This window comes from Numida meleagris, chromosome 3 (genome assembly GCF_002078875.1).
Source record: "Numida meleagris isolate 19003 breed g44 Domestic line chromosome 3, NumMel1.0, whole genome shotgun sequence".
NCBI classification, from domain to species: Eukaryota; Metazoa; Chordata; class Aves; order Galliformes; family Numididae; genus Numida; species Numida meleagris.
The window spans coordinates 55,647,879-55,665,441 of NC_034411.1; the positions used below are offsets into that span (position 1 = coordinate 55,647,879).

At 40.2% G+C, this 17,563-nt stretch overlaps 2 long non-coding RNA genes across 7 annotated transcripts in view; one reads left to right on the forward strand and one right to left on the reverse strand.

Annotated features, from left to right (window-relative positions):
* The window catches only part of LOC110395450, a 140,250-nt gene that overhangs the window by 46,409 nt on the left and 76,278 nt on the right, over positions 1 to 17,563 (reverse strand). The window lies entirely within an intron of this gene.
* LOC110395449 overlaps positions 1 to 17,563 on the forward strand; it is a 46,023-nt gene that overhangs the window by 24,686 nt on the left and 3,774 nt on the right. For all 5 annotated transcript variants that reach the window (XR_002436388.1, XR_002436389.1, XR_002436390.1 and 2 more), the window contains one exon: positions 8,473 to 8,601. This is a non-coding gene — a long non-coding RNA (uncharacterized LOC110395449). The remainder of the gene's footprint in view (positions 1 to 8,472; positions 8,602 to 17,563) is intronic.

Sequence of the window (17,563 nt, forward strand, 5' to 3'; positions counted from 1 at the left end):
AAGGAAAGGAAAGGAAAGGAAAGGAAAGGAAAGGAAGCAGTTCTGCTGTTCTTAATATGTGATTGTTTTGCCACATTGTGAATTGACACTGAAAAAAAAATGTCCCTATTACTTGAATCTCTTTCAATCAATAGAACATCAGTTCTGTAACAGGTATCTTGGTTGAAATGACAGTCAAGGTTTCCTACTGTGGTGTGACACATAAAAGTAATAACATATCAGTCTAACTTCTAATAATCTTAACTGCACTTTGCTTCAGAGCTCTTGGAACAAATAAGATGTGAGTGTATTTTCAATGCTGAATTCAAGCCTTGGTTTGCTTCTAATTTTCTAATGAATCTGAGAAATAGTTTTCTAGTTCAACCTGGGGACTTTCTGTGCATTGATGAAATCTGGGTCGTGGCACAAGTGTGTTCAGTGGTTGGACTTGTTTTATTGGTTCACATTGTGCTGCCTCTGGGGCTCATCTGTGCTAACCTCATCCATGACTAGGAATTAAGTTCAAAAAGAACATGGAGGGGAGACAGAGTTCAGTTGTGTCACAGGAAAAATACTTTTCCAACCCAGCCCAGAAATTCTCCTCCTTTTTCAGGAAAGTGAAAAAGAGAATAAGTTGCACTGTTTCCTAGAACAGGAGTGGCCATCCATTCTATTTTTCTGTGTCAACATCCTCACTCATTATAGGCAACCTTTTTATATACAGCAGTTCCCTTTTCTCCTGCAGAGATGCCAAGTTATGTGTATATATTGATTTCCTTGCCTTTTTTGTGTTTTTCCTCCATCATTTTTCCTGGATTTTGTTGATATCTGAAGGAGCATGAGTAAGGGTACTGCTTTTGACTTGGAAAAATTGAATTGTGTTGTGGAGAATGCAAGAGTTGCCACACTATAGAAGTTAGTTATCCTTCTGGCATCTGGAGGGGCTGAAGCACCATGGCCAGGGATGAGCAGAAGTAAAGCGAAAGACAAATGGGAAATGTGGGAGATGTCTGCTACAATGACACCTGCTCACCTTGAGGACCTGTATCCACCATGGTCAGCTGTAAATCTACTGCTTCTGTGGTATTACACCATTTAAATTCATCTGTATGTCCTCCTTGGTAAGAGAGTTCCCTATTTATGATGTTCACAAGTGCTTTCTGTGAATATTCTGGTAAAATTCAGTGATAGGAATTATGCTTTAGCTTTCAGCTGACATAAAGGTTGCCATTGCAAGTAAAAACAAAGTCTCATTAATAGTCATTCACAAGAAGAAACAAGGCAAATTAAGAGCACGCAATTGAAAACAAGAGGATTGGTATTTCACTCGAAGTGATCAGTTTTTGTCGCTGTTGCTTATACATCCTCAGAGTTTATGGTCCAAAAGACATCTAAATGTTTACAATGCAGCCTAGTCATTAAAACTGTGCTTAAAACATAATTTTGATGAAGTTACGCACAGCTCTGCTGTAAGTAGCCTCTGTAAGATGTGGAGCTTTGTTTTTGCAGCTCAGGTATCTCTTTTCTGCCCTTCTGGCCATACAGTAAATTCAGCTTGTATTGTTATGGTTCATCAGTGGTGTGGATTTTTGGCAGTGTGAGAATTACATAAGTGGTTGTTTTTCCAGCACTGAAACATGAATGGCATGGCAGTTCTTACCTGCTGAGGCATCTATGCCTGTCAGGTGTATGCAGCAGCAGTTCATGGATAAAAATGTGAGAAAGGAAAGTCATCACTGCTTTTGTGATGACATTTGCTTTGATTGATCAGTGTGATATAAACCCATGACCTTCAGTGTCACAACAGAGATTACTTAGAGCAATGCCATTAGCTAGTGGCAGAAGGAAGGTGTTATGCTGTAGGTAGACTAGCAAGGAGCATGTGTATTTTATAAACCTGTCCAACCAGAATTTTTTGAATGTCCTGAAAAAAACACTGACAGTTTCATTAGAGTGCTATTTTATGCTTATATAATGAACTTTAACATATCTTGGGGTTGAGGGGGGAAAAGGAAGAATGAGGTGTTTCCCTCCTGAAGAATAAAGATTTTTATTTCCTCATATGGTCCCATTGCTTGAGGAAAAACAGTATCTGACAGGAAGTAATCCTGGACAGAGTCCAAGGAAAAGTTGGTGTTTGTAAAGACTTGAAGGGAATGCAGAATTCTCACCAAGAGCAGCATCCAGGCTAGGCACCCATACCAACAGCTATCTGTGGTCCTCTGGTCATTATAATGACTCAGGGAAAGACAAGCATGAAGATACTGCAAAAAAGAGAACAAAAGGTGCAGAGAGGTATCTCTATTTTCCCCTCAAGCTAGGCCAATAAGATTTTCTGCAACTGCAGACTGTGGACATCAAAGAAGAATAGTGATTAGTGATGCCAGACTTCAGCACTGTTTATATAAGTTCCCTTTACCAATTGAATTCTGGTGCTGCAAGGTCCCAGGAGATTTGTTCCAAGGAGATTTATGGCAGAGGCAGTGGAGATGAAGAAGTGATTGTATTCTACCCCAGTTATCATTAATGAAGAAAGGTACTCAAGTGTGCCTCTGATAAAGTCTTTGTTTGGCTAGAGCAGGGGTCTAAAAGGAAGCAAAGAACACACAGCTGTTAGGTACATTGTTGTTCTGTGCACAGTAAGGATTGGATTGAAGGAAATACACAACCTAGCCAGCCTGTGACAGCAGCTTCCACCTAATCCCCAACAAACCATCCCCAGGTGCCAAGCCCTCACTGGGGATTTGAAAGGCATGAGCGCCTGGCTGATAGACTTGTGGGATCCATCTTACATTTTTGAATATTTCAGAGGGATCCAGGCTGTTTCTTCCTGAGGAGGTTCTTCAGTTTTTTCTTTAACTGCTTAACAGCCCTTTCCCAAAGAAAATTGAGTGTGTGTGTTAGAGACAGAACTGCAATTGCAGTCAAGGTGTATTAAAATTGGGAACTACAGGCAAACGTATCAATTGAAAGCTCTCAAGAAAGGAGTCCAAAAAAATGATGCAAAATGCAGAACAACCCAGCTATATAAAGAGGAACGTTAGCTGACATAATTGCCAGAAAGCCATCCTCATTGATGGAGTCTGCCAACAACAGGTGATGTAAGAGCTGGCAGTGAATAAAGCTGTGGATGTGAATGTGGTGTCTGGCAGTATTTCTTGAAAGATGTTCACAGCATAGCACTTTCAGACTCAGAGAACACCATTATAAGGAGATGCCTGAGGATAAACCTGCCCTTTGACTCCTGTGACCAACAGGAAACATCTCAGGCCTGTTTTTTTCCTCCTTTTTTTACATCTGGCTTGGACTAGATTGACCATTGTAGCCAGTGTACAGTGAACCAAGTCTACGGAGTCCATTCTTGCCCCCTCAGTCCTTTGCCCCACCCTCTTGCCAGTATCCCACTGTAAGGTGGCAAAAGGTGGCATGAAATAGGGCAGGGAAAACAAAGTGTGCCTGTGCCACAAGTGATTGTTGTGCATGGCCAAATGCAAATGGACTGTTATCAGTACTATGAACTATAGCAGTCACAGAGTGAATGCATGTCACCCTCTGCAGTTCCCACTGTGACCCAGAGATGCTGCTCAGAGAGCCAAACAGATCACAGCCACCTCTCATGGATGGTGGAGCCTCACTGAGTCCCACTGGAGCCGCTCTGAACAACAGTAACCCAGCTGTGTCACCTGTGGCTGGGGCAAAAGCACTGAATCTCAATTCAGTTGTGCTTTCAGCATCCATCACTCAGAGTCACTTCATCTCCTTCTGTCGCCTGGTGTGCCCTTGTGCATGAAATGCTGGGACTGCAGTGTCTTTGCTAGGTCCCTGCTCAGACTAGTATATCTACATCTGACTGGGAGGGCCCTTTTCCATCCATTCCTCTTGTTGGCATGCCCTGTGTCTTGTTCACTGCTTGACAACTCTGCTGTCCTTTCCTGGCTGCCCTGCCTGTGAGCAGTGCTGGGCAAAGTCTGCAGTCCCTGGCAGCCTAAGTCCTGGACAGGCCCAGGCTACAGCCTGAGTGCACTGCCCGGGTGTGCCCATGGGGGCTGGTTGCTCTCAGCATGGTTGATGAGTAATCCTGACCTCCTTGTCAAGCCAGATGGAAAGGGAAACCAATATTTAGATGTTTTATGGGGAAGTAGAAAATGTCTCAGAAATTAAATGGACTGCAAGGATAAGGTGTCTCTGTCAGTGAGTGAGTCAGTGTATCCTTACACACTACACTTTAAGGCATGAAAACCTGATCGGTTGTATGAAATGAGATCATAGTTTGTCCCTATTTTGAGACAGCATGTTGACACACTGAAAAATAGCAAAGACCAAACTAATATGCATTACTTGGCTAGCGCAGCAGACAAGCCAGATGGATATCCAATGTGTAGCCATCCAAACGGCAGCCTGCATGAATCTCTGCAGCTGGGCAGGAAGAAGAGGAGCTTAGGCAAATTCTTACCAGGCATATACTCAACAGTTGCTGCGAGTCTCCCACAGCAAAACACATATTCCCTTGTGTCTACAATGCAGCAGTAGCCCTGGCTGGGGAAAGAGCTGTTGCCATGTGGTTCCGGAGTGTTGCATGTGTGGCTGCACATGTGCCTGTGAAATGCCCCATGGTACAGTTCTAGATTTTGAATAATTTAGATAACACAGTAATTAGGGTCATATAAATGTCACTGTGACAGAAGATTAATTCTCTCCAGCTGAGAAAGCTCCCTTTGGACTGAGCCACGTTGCCAGGATGCTGGAGCTGGAACAGCTCGTGGGTGTACATGTGTTCTTCTGTCCCTCTGAAGGAGGGACTTCAGTCCCTCAGCTATTGAACTGTCATCTTTCACTAGCACTAAGTTCACTTTGAAAATAATCTGATAAGTTACCAGGAAAAAAACCTTTCAGCAGACAGAGTACTAACTAGAGATTCCTGCCTGTAGAAAGTAACTTCTTAGGAAAGTCTTTATGTAAAAGATCACAAGTCCATGACACACCATCATGTAACTCAGATTTTTTCTTTTATTCTGTAACTTTTATTATTTAACTTTTGTGCCTCACCTCAAGACCTTGTCAGTCAAATCTGCTTTGGTAAAATTATTTTGGGGCATAGGAGAAAGAACATGCAAGCTGTTTGTAAATACTTAGAACACCAAGAGGCATTTCTCCTCTGGGAGGAATTCTCACTGTGCCTCATGTGGGTAAGACCACTGCTGATTAAAGTCTTGTTTTCTCCCTCTAACAAATCCATCTGCCAGAGAACAAAAAAGCATTTTCTGTAATTCTTTATCAAGAGCACTCTCCTTGCACTAACTTAAGAAAGTTCTGTGCATCGGTGCAAAAAAACTTACACTATCTAAAAACACCTCAAAGGCAGCTGAAAAGGAAGAATGAAACAGAGAAGAATATAGATTCCCTTAGGATATCTGTCTGTTAAGGCATGCTGAGGACTTCTCCAGAATCCTTTATGTGGCACCAGCTGTGTGATCTCTAACAGGATACGGTGGAACTGAAGGAGTTTGTAGACAGATGATGGGAAAGAACAAAGGCTTAGAAAAGCCTTTAATATGTTACATAAATTGAAAATGTTGGAATTGATGACAAGGAGAACGTTGCAGGAAACAGTGCAAGTCTGTGGGATAATGGATGATCTAGAATTGGTAGGTAAGGAGTATCACTCCTGCACAAAAAAAAAAAGAAAGGAAAAAAAGAAAAAAAGGAAAGGAAGCGCTCAGTGAATGAAGAGACAGCAAACTCAAAACTGTCAAAAGTCTTATTTTTTTCTCAACATATATAATTGGCCTGTGGAATCAAAGTAGTCAAGAACATGCAGAAAATGAAAAAGGATTGATCATTCTTATCAGTATTAGGAATATACTATGTCTCTACTGGTATAGTGTAGCATCACTCCATTACCCAATGCAGCTAGAAAAATAAAACAAAAATCTACAAAGACACATCGTAAACGCCAAGTCCCACTTCACTTTAGTGTGCTTATATTCTTTGGGATTTAATAACTATAATTTGAAGCATGTCATCTGCATTGCTGTGAGGAAGAAATTTCTTCAGCTGAAGACAAGAAAACACAGCTCTGTGCACACTCAGTGGCATAGCACGCGATCTCCTCTTTGGGTCTGAGTTAAATGAATTTTGATACTCTATCAATGCACCGCAGTTCTCTTAGGAAGGTCTTATTCCTTTAAAAATAGTTTTATTTCTTTGAATGTTCATTGAAGAAATGTGCAGAAAGGGGACTATTCACCCAACAGCATAATTGCTACCACCAATAATTCTTTTTTTAAAAGGGAAAGGAAGAGAGACAATGATGACTTTGGAAAGCATTTTCTGTACTTTTTTTTTTTGAGCAAACATTTAGCAATAAATGATGATCTCTGCCTTGAGTGGGGGGACTGTGGAGTATTCTGATGACGCTGTCAGATGGCAGTCTGTCATCCTCTTAAATAATTTGAAACAGCTCTTTTATCTTTCTTTCTTTTTTTGGGGGGGGAGGGTGAAATGTATACCAGCATCACAACAGAGAAGAATTTTTATGTACCAAAGAGTAATTTCTAGGAGATGGCCTAGAATATTTTACGGGATAAAAAAAGACTTTACAAGATTTATGCAGGGGAATTATTAAAAACTATTGTGATTGAGAAAGATTTTGCACTTATTCTTTGCTCTGATAAAGCAAATCTTGCAGAAACACAGCAAGATCAGAGCCTAATTGTACTAAGCGCTGTACAGACCTGAAGAAAGACTGTTGCTGCCCCAGGGAGTTTTTTGGTCACTGGATGAATGGGTGAAAAAAATATGTTATTATCGAATTTTACAGGTTAGGGACTGAGGCACACAAAGATTAATAGAACGGTTGAAACCTGTGCTTGAGCCAAGATCTGAACCCAGATCTCCAGAGCCCTATTAAACACAAGACCAGCATTCATAACCTCAAACTGTTGTCAATGTAATGATCACAGCTAAACAGAAAGCTTAATTCCAGGTCTCCAAAGAGCAATATTAGAGTATCCTTTTACATATTATCCCAGCAGCAACCAGAGACTCTGTTTCAGGTTGAGGTCTCTGTTCTGTTGTACAGTAGACAAACTTAACAAATTAAATGCTCTCATCTGAGCAAATGATCAAATACAACAAGCAGGGTAGAACAGATAGTTTAAATTTAATCCTATATAATAAAGGAGTTTGGTTTATAATGTTGAATCATGTTGCACTTGCATGGACAAATATCAACCAGCATGATTTTGAAGTTTTTTTAGTTGAATGTGCATTTAGCTCTCCTGTTACTTTTTTCATCCTGTCCTCTAAAAGGCTAGTGTGCTCTCCTGTGATTTCGTTAGGCTTCTGTCAGTGAATATGGGTTAAAACAGAGACTGATACGCAAAAAGTCAAAATATAAACAATGTGGGAATTGCTTTGTTGTAGTAGTGTCTGCTATTATATCATGTTTGAGGGGAAAAAAAGAAAAAATAAGGATGTTTTAATGAAGATACAGCAAAGGTTGTCACTGATTTTAATGGATGTTCATGCTTTAACTGAAAGTACATAGATAGGGGAAGATTAGACTAAAACACTGCATTTTCTTAGTCTCGGTAACTTGTATTATGTAACATACTGTAATATCATATATAAGGATGTCCATAGCTGTAAAACAGTCATGAGTACAATTCTTCCACAAAAACCCAAAAAGCTATCCTGAGTCAACTACTCGGATTCTCTTTTCTCCTTAGTGCTCTCCTCTTAGCACCTGAAACACAGTAGTAACATACTATCTCAGCCACATGCTTCTTTACATGGTGAGCTATAGCATTATGATGAGGAAAGTTATTTTCACTCTGCCAGTTCCTGGCAACTGAGGAGCCTCAGAAGACCCTCTACCCAGGGACCTGTGTCCTCCTTTATGTCATGGGGGTGAAAATAAGGAGTTTGCAACACCACAGGGTGCAAGATCCATTACCCTTCATTGCATACTATGAGAAAGCACATCCACAGCACTCTCTAGCAGTTAGATTTCACCAGATCCTAGTTTTTTACCTGACTCTGATGCTCAGTTTTTCCTAGAATTGTAGATTTTGCATCTTCCAAACATGCTTGCTACATATATCAGCCTCAGTGCAGCAGAAACTTTGCACCCCATCCCCCATCCAGTCTGGCTAATGGCAAAATTGTTTCAGAATGAGTGAAAAATTCAACTTGGGACACTGGAGGTTCTCACAGCACCATATGCTACCAGCAATATGTAATGAAAATTCATCTCAGGTTGTGGAACATATTGAGCTGCTGAAGTCAGGAAAACACTGGCAGGGAATGTTCTTTGAGGTTATCTTTAGATTGAATCTGCTTGGACTTTTGACACCTACTCAGCAGAGTCTATTGGCATGTAACAAACATCTTATCAAAATGCTGAACATGTTTAGTCAGTAACTAATTTTTTCCTTGGTAAATATCTTTGCTTCCTGATTTTTCTTCCTCTTTCTCTCTCTTTTTATTTAGTGGTTGGATGCTCAACTGTAATCATGTAACAGTCAGGAGGTGTTATTTTTGGGAAAGAGACAACTTGTGACCTGAAGAAGTGCTTATCTCTGTGGGAAGGACAGAGGTTTCCATTTAACTAGGCTTTCAGTAAGTTCTATGCCTGCTGTTTATTAAGTTGTCGGTAGTTACTACTGTAATTTTATATGCACTTATTTTACGTGAATATGACCTCTAGTTTTACCTTCTGGTGGGCAAACAAGTTGTTTTTTTTAAGAAAATGTATGCTTATGCATTATATGTACATGCATTTAGTGTATTATTTTAAATACTGAGTGTGACAACAGTGTTTATGCTAGAGCTACTTTTCTCTGGTTATTTTGTAAGAATTACACAAGCAACACATCCACATCTATGTTTGCATACATAAATATTTTTCAAAGTTCTAGTGTCAAAACATGTATATGTACACATTCAACTGTTGCAAAGTAATCAAGATACATACATATATAAATATATTTATCAACAGTGAATACATATGAACAACCAAAGCAGTACCATACAAGACGTCAGCTTTACAGCTCTCTCTCTACATCTACTCAGTTCATACTAAGCGAAGCAATGTGTTTCATGGAAAATGGTAGAAGTGGAAGCCATTTCTCATTGTAAGCTGTAGCACATGTCTGCCCAAAGCATATAACCTTTCATACAAGCTTATAATTTTACTTTAGTTTGGAAGTTGAGAGTGTAAAAAAAATCAACAATTTAAAAGGAAAAAAATGATATATATAAACAAATGGCACTTCTCATGTATACAAAGTCTCTAAGTAAAGCCTGTTGTGTGGGAGTACAAATCTGCACACAGAAGCAGTGCATTATAAATGAACATATGCAGACTCACACCTACAAAAGGTAGAACAATCTCAGATACAAACTGGTGACTTTTTCCAGAACATAGATTTATTACCTCAGTCATTACCATTCTGCTTTATGAATTACAGTTCAGCACTCTCACAGAATACAGTCATACACTCTCTACAAAGAGAGTCTTTGTCTTGCCATCTGATTTTGTTTTTACAATCACTTGTCTCATGTATTTCTTGAAGTCTAACACTCTCATCCACCCTATTCAGTCCTTGAATTGTTTTAAGACAAAATAGCAGAAAACAAATTTTGAAAGAAAAGAAAGTACTACTCACATACACAAAGTATTTTAACAGTAAACAGACAACAGAGATGCATCTTTTCTGGCTGTAACATCCCACCAGGAACTCTAAGACAAGATTTTAACAGAGCAGCCAAAACATTTAAACTTCAGTCTGAAGTGAACACACAGACATATTTCCAAGGAGGAAAGCAAGATTCTGCATTCTGAGGTCCTGCAACCTGCTACATAGAGAGATCAAAGCAACTTGGAAAATACTTCTTAATATATACATATGTATATATATATTGTCCTAATAAAGTGAAAAACAAGGATACTGTGAAGGTTATAAAGGAAGTATTGTGGTGACTTTTATTTTCCATAACTGGTTAAGTTTAACATCACAGAAGGAATCTGCACCAGAAAGGATTTAACAGCAGTCAAGAATATACTTAGTGGGAATAATTATAGCTGTAGATCTCACCTACAATGTAATAAAGCTGAAGAATAAGAGATGAACTTTGTGAAAGGTTTAAGATCTCATCATACACCTCATGTGAGTTTAGTAGTTAGTGTTACAGTACTAACACGGTACGAAGCCCTTTGGTGCACAGGGATGAAGAAACAAAGACAAATCTTTAAAATAAGTAAGCAGCTTTATGTGATACTTCCTTCTTTAGCCCAGCCAGCATTATTGTAAGCAAGTATTGTACCCGAGCCTTATTTTCCCAAAGACAGATTCAGTTCAGGATGAGCCAAACAGTGCCGAGGCAGAGCAGAAGAGGAAATGAAGAAGGATACCATACTTGGTGGAATTTTTATTGAATTGCACTCTGTACTCCTTGTCCTTGAAGAACATATTGCTGTTTCCAGACCTGATCTCATCAGGAGGGTCTTAGGCCAAAGAACCTCTTAGCATGTGCAGACCTAGACCTTCGCCCCTCCAAGCCAAGGTACACACAGCTCTCTGTTCCTGTGCAGAAAGCATTGCTTTTGGTCCTGAGATTTGGCTTTATTCCGTGCAGGAATAATGTCTGAGGATTTTTCTCCTGTTGTGTTAGCCTATTTGGTCTCCAGAACAATGATTGGCAAATGCATGATTATTTCATTATAATGGTTCACTCTCCACCTTCCTACTCCATTGTAGTCATGTTCCCTATTACTGTTTTTATTTTAATATGTTCTCGTTCTCCATTTTCCTCTTATTTTAATTGATTTTTCCCCCCTTCCTGTTTCCTTCCCTAACAGAGTAGGGGCACACTGCTATTTCACTTTGTACGAAACTCCCAAATACCCTCTATTTGCAGAGGTTTCTATTTAGTAAGTAGAGGGAAGTCAGCCTTCCTTATTACGGCTTCCATTAATTGTGCTTTAGCAGGTCACAGGAAAGCTCATGATATGCGCACAAAGTTGACTCTATAAATCATAAGTAATGGAGAAGAAATCTTGTGGAGTCTCCTAGAGGGAAGTGATTACAGCAGTAAAATATAATCTTTGCAAGAAAAATGGTGTAATAATAACTTTGTGGGATTTAATATTACTGCTGTAACATAGAGATGAGCACTCGGGTGCATCAAGAGCTTTAATAATGTATGTGTAGGTGGCAAATTACCCATAAAGAATCTGACTTTCAGACAATGTTCATTTTCTATTCTCAGAGGAAACCTGGGTTTTTGGTGGATATCATCTCATGCCTTGTACTCGTGACATCTAGCAGGAATATTGGAATTAGAGTGTTCTGATCACTTCCCTGAGTGGAAGCATTCTTCCTCCCTGTGAGTGTCATGAATTCCTATGGAGGCAGGAGATTAAGCACTTTTATTAAAGGTATATTGGTACAGAATAAGCTAAACTACAGGTCAAGGGCCTGCATGAGTCTACTAGCCAGCATTTATGCATTGTATATTAGAGGAAACTATACTGGAATCACTTTGTTGTTTGACAAATCAGAAGCATGCGTATGAAACACATAAATGAAAAGGAGGCCTGTGATTCACTCTTTTTTACTACTAATACTTTGTACAAAGTAATGCAATATCCAGTAACGCAGCAACTGGTTTCCTGCACTCTCTGCTTCACCCACTGAACATCTGAGTCATTTGGTGTCCCTTCTCTGTCTTAGAACATTTGATCACTTCATGGAAAGTGGAACAGCCCTAACAGTTGAAGAGGTGAATCTCACAAGAGAAGAAAAAATGTTCAAGCTCTGTAAAGTGCAGATATCTATCTAGCAGGACATCCTAAAAATAACCTATGCAATGGGCTGTTAGAGCTTTTGCTTTTAATTGACAGCAGGCTTGTTCTTTGTATTAATAGAAAATAAATAACATTGAGCTCCCAATAAAGGGAAATCTCTCCTTCTCTCTCTCAAACATTCCCAAGCCTCCAATAGAGCTGTACTCACCCGTTCATTGGTTTAGGGCCAAGATTTTTATGCAATCACTTGACACAAATACTTTGTTCTATCTGAAGTGATTTTGGAAAAGATACAACGTTCAAATGTGGCAAGACTGCGAGATATCAGTCTTTTACATAAGTTTCAGATACACACACACCTTGAACTTCTGTCTCTTTCATTTCCTTGAAGCTTTCCACCTCATATAACCCCTTCTTCCTGCTGGAGTTCCTGCTCGCTAAAGCTGCTTGTTTGAACGAGACCTTTCCCCAGCCTTGGCTTTGGGGATCCTTACAGTAGTGACATCTCTTTTATCAAGCAGAAACAAAGCTGTCAGAAACCAAATCTGTTACACAGCATCAAGCTGAAAACACATTGCATTGCTTCTGAATGAGGAATCCTGGTCTTCCAAACAACTTTCCCTTTTGTTGTTGTGCAATTGGAAATGCAGCATCAACTCCATCACAGAACCGGAGAACCACAGAATTGTAGGGGCTGGAAGGGACCTCCAGAGATCAAGTCCAACCACCCTGCCAAAGCAGGCTCCCTAGAGCAGGTTGCACAGGTAGGTGTCCAGGCGAGTCTTGAATGTCTCCAGAGAAGGAGACTCCACACTCCCCCCGGGCAGCCTGTTCCAGTGCTCTGTCACCCTTACTGTGAAGAAGTTCTTACACACATTCATGCGGAACTTCCTATGCTTCAGTTTGTGGCCATTTCCCCTTGTCCTATCACCATGCACTGCTGAAAGGAGTCTGGCCTTGTCCCTTTGCCTCCCACACCTTAGATATTTATAAACATTAATCAGATCTCCTCTGAGTCTTCTTTTCTCAAGGCTGAACAGACCCAGGTCACTCAGCCTTTCCTCATAAGAGAGGTGCTTCAGGCCCTTTATCATCTTTGTGGCCCTCTACTGGACTCTTTCCAGGAGATCTCTATCTTTTTTGTACTGGGGAGCCCAGAACTGGACACAATACTTCAGGTGAGGCTTGAACAGGGCAGAGTAGGGGGAGAGAATCACCTCCTTGACCTGCTGGCCACGTTCTTTTTAATGCACCCTAGAATGCCAGTGGCTTTCTTGGCCACCAGGGCACACTGCTGGCTCATGGCCAACCTGTTGTCCACCAGGACCGCCAGGTCCCTCTCTGCAGAGCTCCTCTCCAGCAGGTCATCCCCCAGCCTGTACTGGTGCATGCGTTATTCCTCAGTTGTTACAGAAGCAAACTGAGCTGAAAAGTAGGCCCCAGTCTGAAATCAAACCACAGCTGTGCTGGGTAGGTGAGTCTGCCAGGAAATTTATATCTTGGCCTTAAACCTACGCTGTTAGCAGGAGCATAACATACATTCTCAGGTCAGAAGTATATTTTAAAAAGACAGTTACAATCTATTTAGCTATTTTAAGTAGCATAACAAAAAAACTGTCAACAGATAACCTTTTTTCTGGATCCTTTCGTAGTACTTTGCAGTACAAAATAACTTTTTCTCATACTAAAAAGAAAGAAATTTGTGAAGATCTTGAAAAAAATTACTCATATGCTAGCTATTTTTCTCAGGATTGTCATTCTGAATATTTTATATGTGGAAAAACAATACGCAAATTCATACTTTTAAATAGCCAAACAACAGACTGGGAGAAAATGAAGGCTTTTTCTATTTGGATTTTTCTATTTGTTTCTTTATGGTGTGCAGCAGGAAATCCTGGGATGTATTAATTTGATCCTTAAACATAAGACCTTAAAAACACTAGAGGATCATTATGAAAGACATTGTCAGTAGTTCAAAAGCCATGTCTGCATCGTGTACAGTAAATCCAATATAGTAAGTTAGTTAATAAATATAATGAACTTCAGAGGCTTGCCAAGCTCTTAGCACTCTGTGTTTGTCAGCCTGATTTTGTTCTTGTCTGCTGCTATGGACCTTACTGTGTTTATTGATCTCATTTGTCACTCTGAGGTCAAATTACAGCTGCATGGAGCTGCACCTTCAAGCCAGTCTGAAATTATAAGTAAAGCAACACAGCAGGACACAGCCTCCTAGCTGTTGTCCACCAAGGTCCACAAGCTCCATGGTTCTGACTACCAGAACCAGCCAGCTCCCACGTGAAGATCAATCTATTCTTTAAATGAGATGATGTGGGGAATTTCTTTCCACAAATTTCTTTCCAGAAATAAATGTGCTTGCAGGTATCTATGACCTTAGGAGGTGCTAGATGTAAATATGAGCTTGTAGAGTTCTGAAGAATATCTAGAAACATAATAATCCATGCCAACATCAGTTGTGGAAATGAAAATATCTCTTGTTCAGAAATTCCTTGTGCAGCATTTGACATGTATACATAAAAGGGGCCAGAAAAAGACTAGGCCAGAGTCCTCAAAAGTCTGAATACATCTGGCTCACTCTTTCCTTTTCTGCTGCTGCTCTGAGTGATCATTTCACACACATCTTCTAGCTTCAGCTTTTAATAGCCTGAAAACATCACCTCTCCTGTCTTCCTGTCACTGTCCCCCTGCTACAGGTGACCTTTCATCCTACCTGGAGGCTCAGCTGCAGTCAGCAGGTGCAGTTCAGCCTGAGTAGTGGGGACCTCTGGATGGGGACAGACTGAAGTACGAGCCTCTTCCCCAGCCCAACCACAAGGCTTAGAAGAGTGTAAAAATAGACGTGTGTTTAATGGGAAATTTTCATCAGCTTTTCACCATTCTTTTCAAGATTTATAGATCAGAGATTTCACAGACTGTGAAGTGATTGAAGATTTCCTCAGTGATGGTTTTCTGATGTAAAGTAAAAAATATAAAATAAGAAAAAGCTATTTTATCAAAAAGTCTTCTTTTTTTAGTTAATGAAGTGCTTTGGCAGTTTTAAAATGGAAAAGCTTTGGTTTTTTTTAATTGTTTCCATTCAATTTCCAGTTTTGATTACACTTCTATCTGGACTGATTTTTGTGTATGAACACTAATTGCTTTAAAAATACCAGTTCGGGTATACAAGTTCTTTTCTGCTCTCTGCACAGTCAAATACTTTTTGTATCCTAAACTTTACAGTGGTGGTCATATGATTAAGTAGATTTGAAGAAAGACCATGCACCTGGCTGTACATAATAAGAGAATGTTGATGATGTACATTCAGCAGGGAAGCGATAATGTGCATTAGAGCATTATGTTCCCTACCTATTGGCTGTGTTTTGTTTCACCTGCAAATAAGTAAACATGGCAAGAGATACAACTTGCCCAGCTCCTGAACTGAACACCTAGTTAGGCTTAGCTTGTGAAGCATGCAGTACTGCTGCACTGACCTGGATGCTCACAGGCTGTCAGGAGTGAAATCCCATCACTGGATGGAGAACTGACTTGAAGCCCAGGGGCTTATCCTGGCCTATTTTCTTGCAAAAAATTGTCTTTTCACAGCCCTTTGTACGGCTAACCTCAAAGCTGAAGTCACTGGGAAAAGTTAAATCCAGCATATCCTGCAGATTCTGAGCCACAGTGCACCACTAACTACTCCTGTCCTGTGCTGTGTGGCTGGACCACATGGGGCTGATTTCCAATCACCTGACACATAGAGATGAACATATGAGGTCGGATGTATGAGGAACCAACATAAGCATTCATCCTATGATGAAAGCAAACCTGACAGGAAGTATTTGCTATGTTCAAAATATGGCACTTTAATTAAAAAATAAATCTCATGCTGGGCAGTTTCCTCTGCCCCAGTGTTTTCTGATTCTAAGCCAAAATGGCAAATTGCTTTTGGTTTCTTTGTTGCATTCTAAGGAAGAGCAGAGCGCAAGGAAGAGATTGTACAAGAAACTGGGTTCCCTTGACAGATGCTTTTTTCAGTTTTGCAGGTCAATGCATTCCGTATAGTTAAGTGACATTTCATTAAAAATCCAGACTTTTGACTGGCATCCATTTAAATAAAACTGCAGACCCAACCATTACTTCTGAAAATCATGATGCTGGCTCTTCTATTCCACCCAGAACACCTGAGAATGACATCACCAAGTACCTAAAGGACCTGACATCATCACAAAATTGCCTTCTACCTATTAGAGTAAAAATACATCATCATTATTTCTGTGTTCTCTAAAGAAAAATTGATTTTTTTGTGCCTACTGTGGCTGTTGCAATGCTATTTTAGAGTAATGCTTTTGTGCCTATAGCGGCTGATTGCTTTGACCCTGAAGTCCTTCTTGCAGTGCTGCTGACTTGCAGAATCACAGTTCATTCACATCCTCTTGCCAGAGAATAATAATCTGAATGCAAAACTTGCTACAGCAGCAATATAAAAAATGAAATCAGAAAATACAAAAATAAAAATAAAATAAAATAAAATAAAATAAAATAAAACAAAATAATAAAAGGACATAAAACAATAAAGACCTGACAAGTTCAATCTAACATGAATGGCAGTGTGATTTTATATGCCACAAATTTTAACAATTACAATTCATTCCTGAGTTCACATGAAAATTTTCTCTGGCTTCCAAAGATGTTTCAGTGATAATAAGGACACTTGAAGTCAAGGAATTCAAATAAGATTTTTGCATTATCTTCAGTTACTCCCATGGAGTGTAAAAATAGTATAGAAAGGAACCAGGGCAAGAGCTTCAAAGGGATGGAAGTTCCTGTATCTCTCCTAATTCCAGTTTTGGAGATGTAACCTCTGCATGGCTGTGATTTAATATCAAATATATACAAAGGAGCTTCATGTGTTATAGCAATGTTGAAGTATCAAAAGTTTCTTCACTAGAAAAGAAAAGAACACAACAAACCCTGACACTACCAACAGAGCAGTTTGGACTTAATTCCTAGCTAGATGCCCGTACACACCAGTGCAGATGAATCCCTGCCCTTCCTCTACAATTGCTGCCAGCCTTGCCTTCATCTGTCCAGCATTCAACAATCTTGGCAGCTGAGATCACATAACAGGATGGGGGATCTTCTCTGCTTCAGTTTAACATTGAAGGCAATTTTTGGCCATGACAAATGATCTGCTGTGCTTGGGTTTTACCTGGCTTGTGACCAGGTAGACCTGTACAATCATTACAGCCTGGTGTCCAGCAGATGAGACTTCTGTACTGGAAATCTGAGGGATATGCATGCTCTTGCTGTCTTCCCTGCCATGTCTGTCCCTTGAAGGTGTCATCCTGACCTACTTGCTGAGAGCAGTTTTAACGCAACTGACACTGCTCAAATCCAGCCAGCTGCTAACCTCCACTCAGGTGGATTAATTCTCCCTGAACTCTGTGCGAGACTTTCATATAATAAAGAATCAATTAAAAAACACCAGAAAGGACAGGAGGGGGCAGCCAAGGTGTAGGTGGGAATGTTGCCTTGTATTGCCTTGGTCCTCCATACCCACAAGCCTGCAACCCCCTCTTTCTGCATCTTTTTTCTGAGTTGCCTGATCTATATACCCCTGTCTATCCAATGGAAGAATCTGAACCCTGCTAAGGGCACAGAGCACTGAAATGTGAGAGCTGTGACGGGAAAATCCTGTTGAGGATCTAGGCCTTGGTCTCAGAATGCTTTGCTGCTAATGACAGCCATAATCTGACTTCTGCCCAAAGTGGCCTT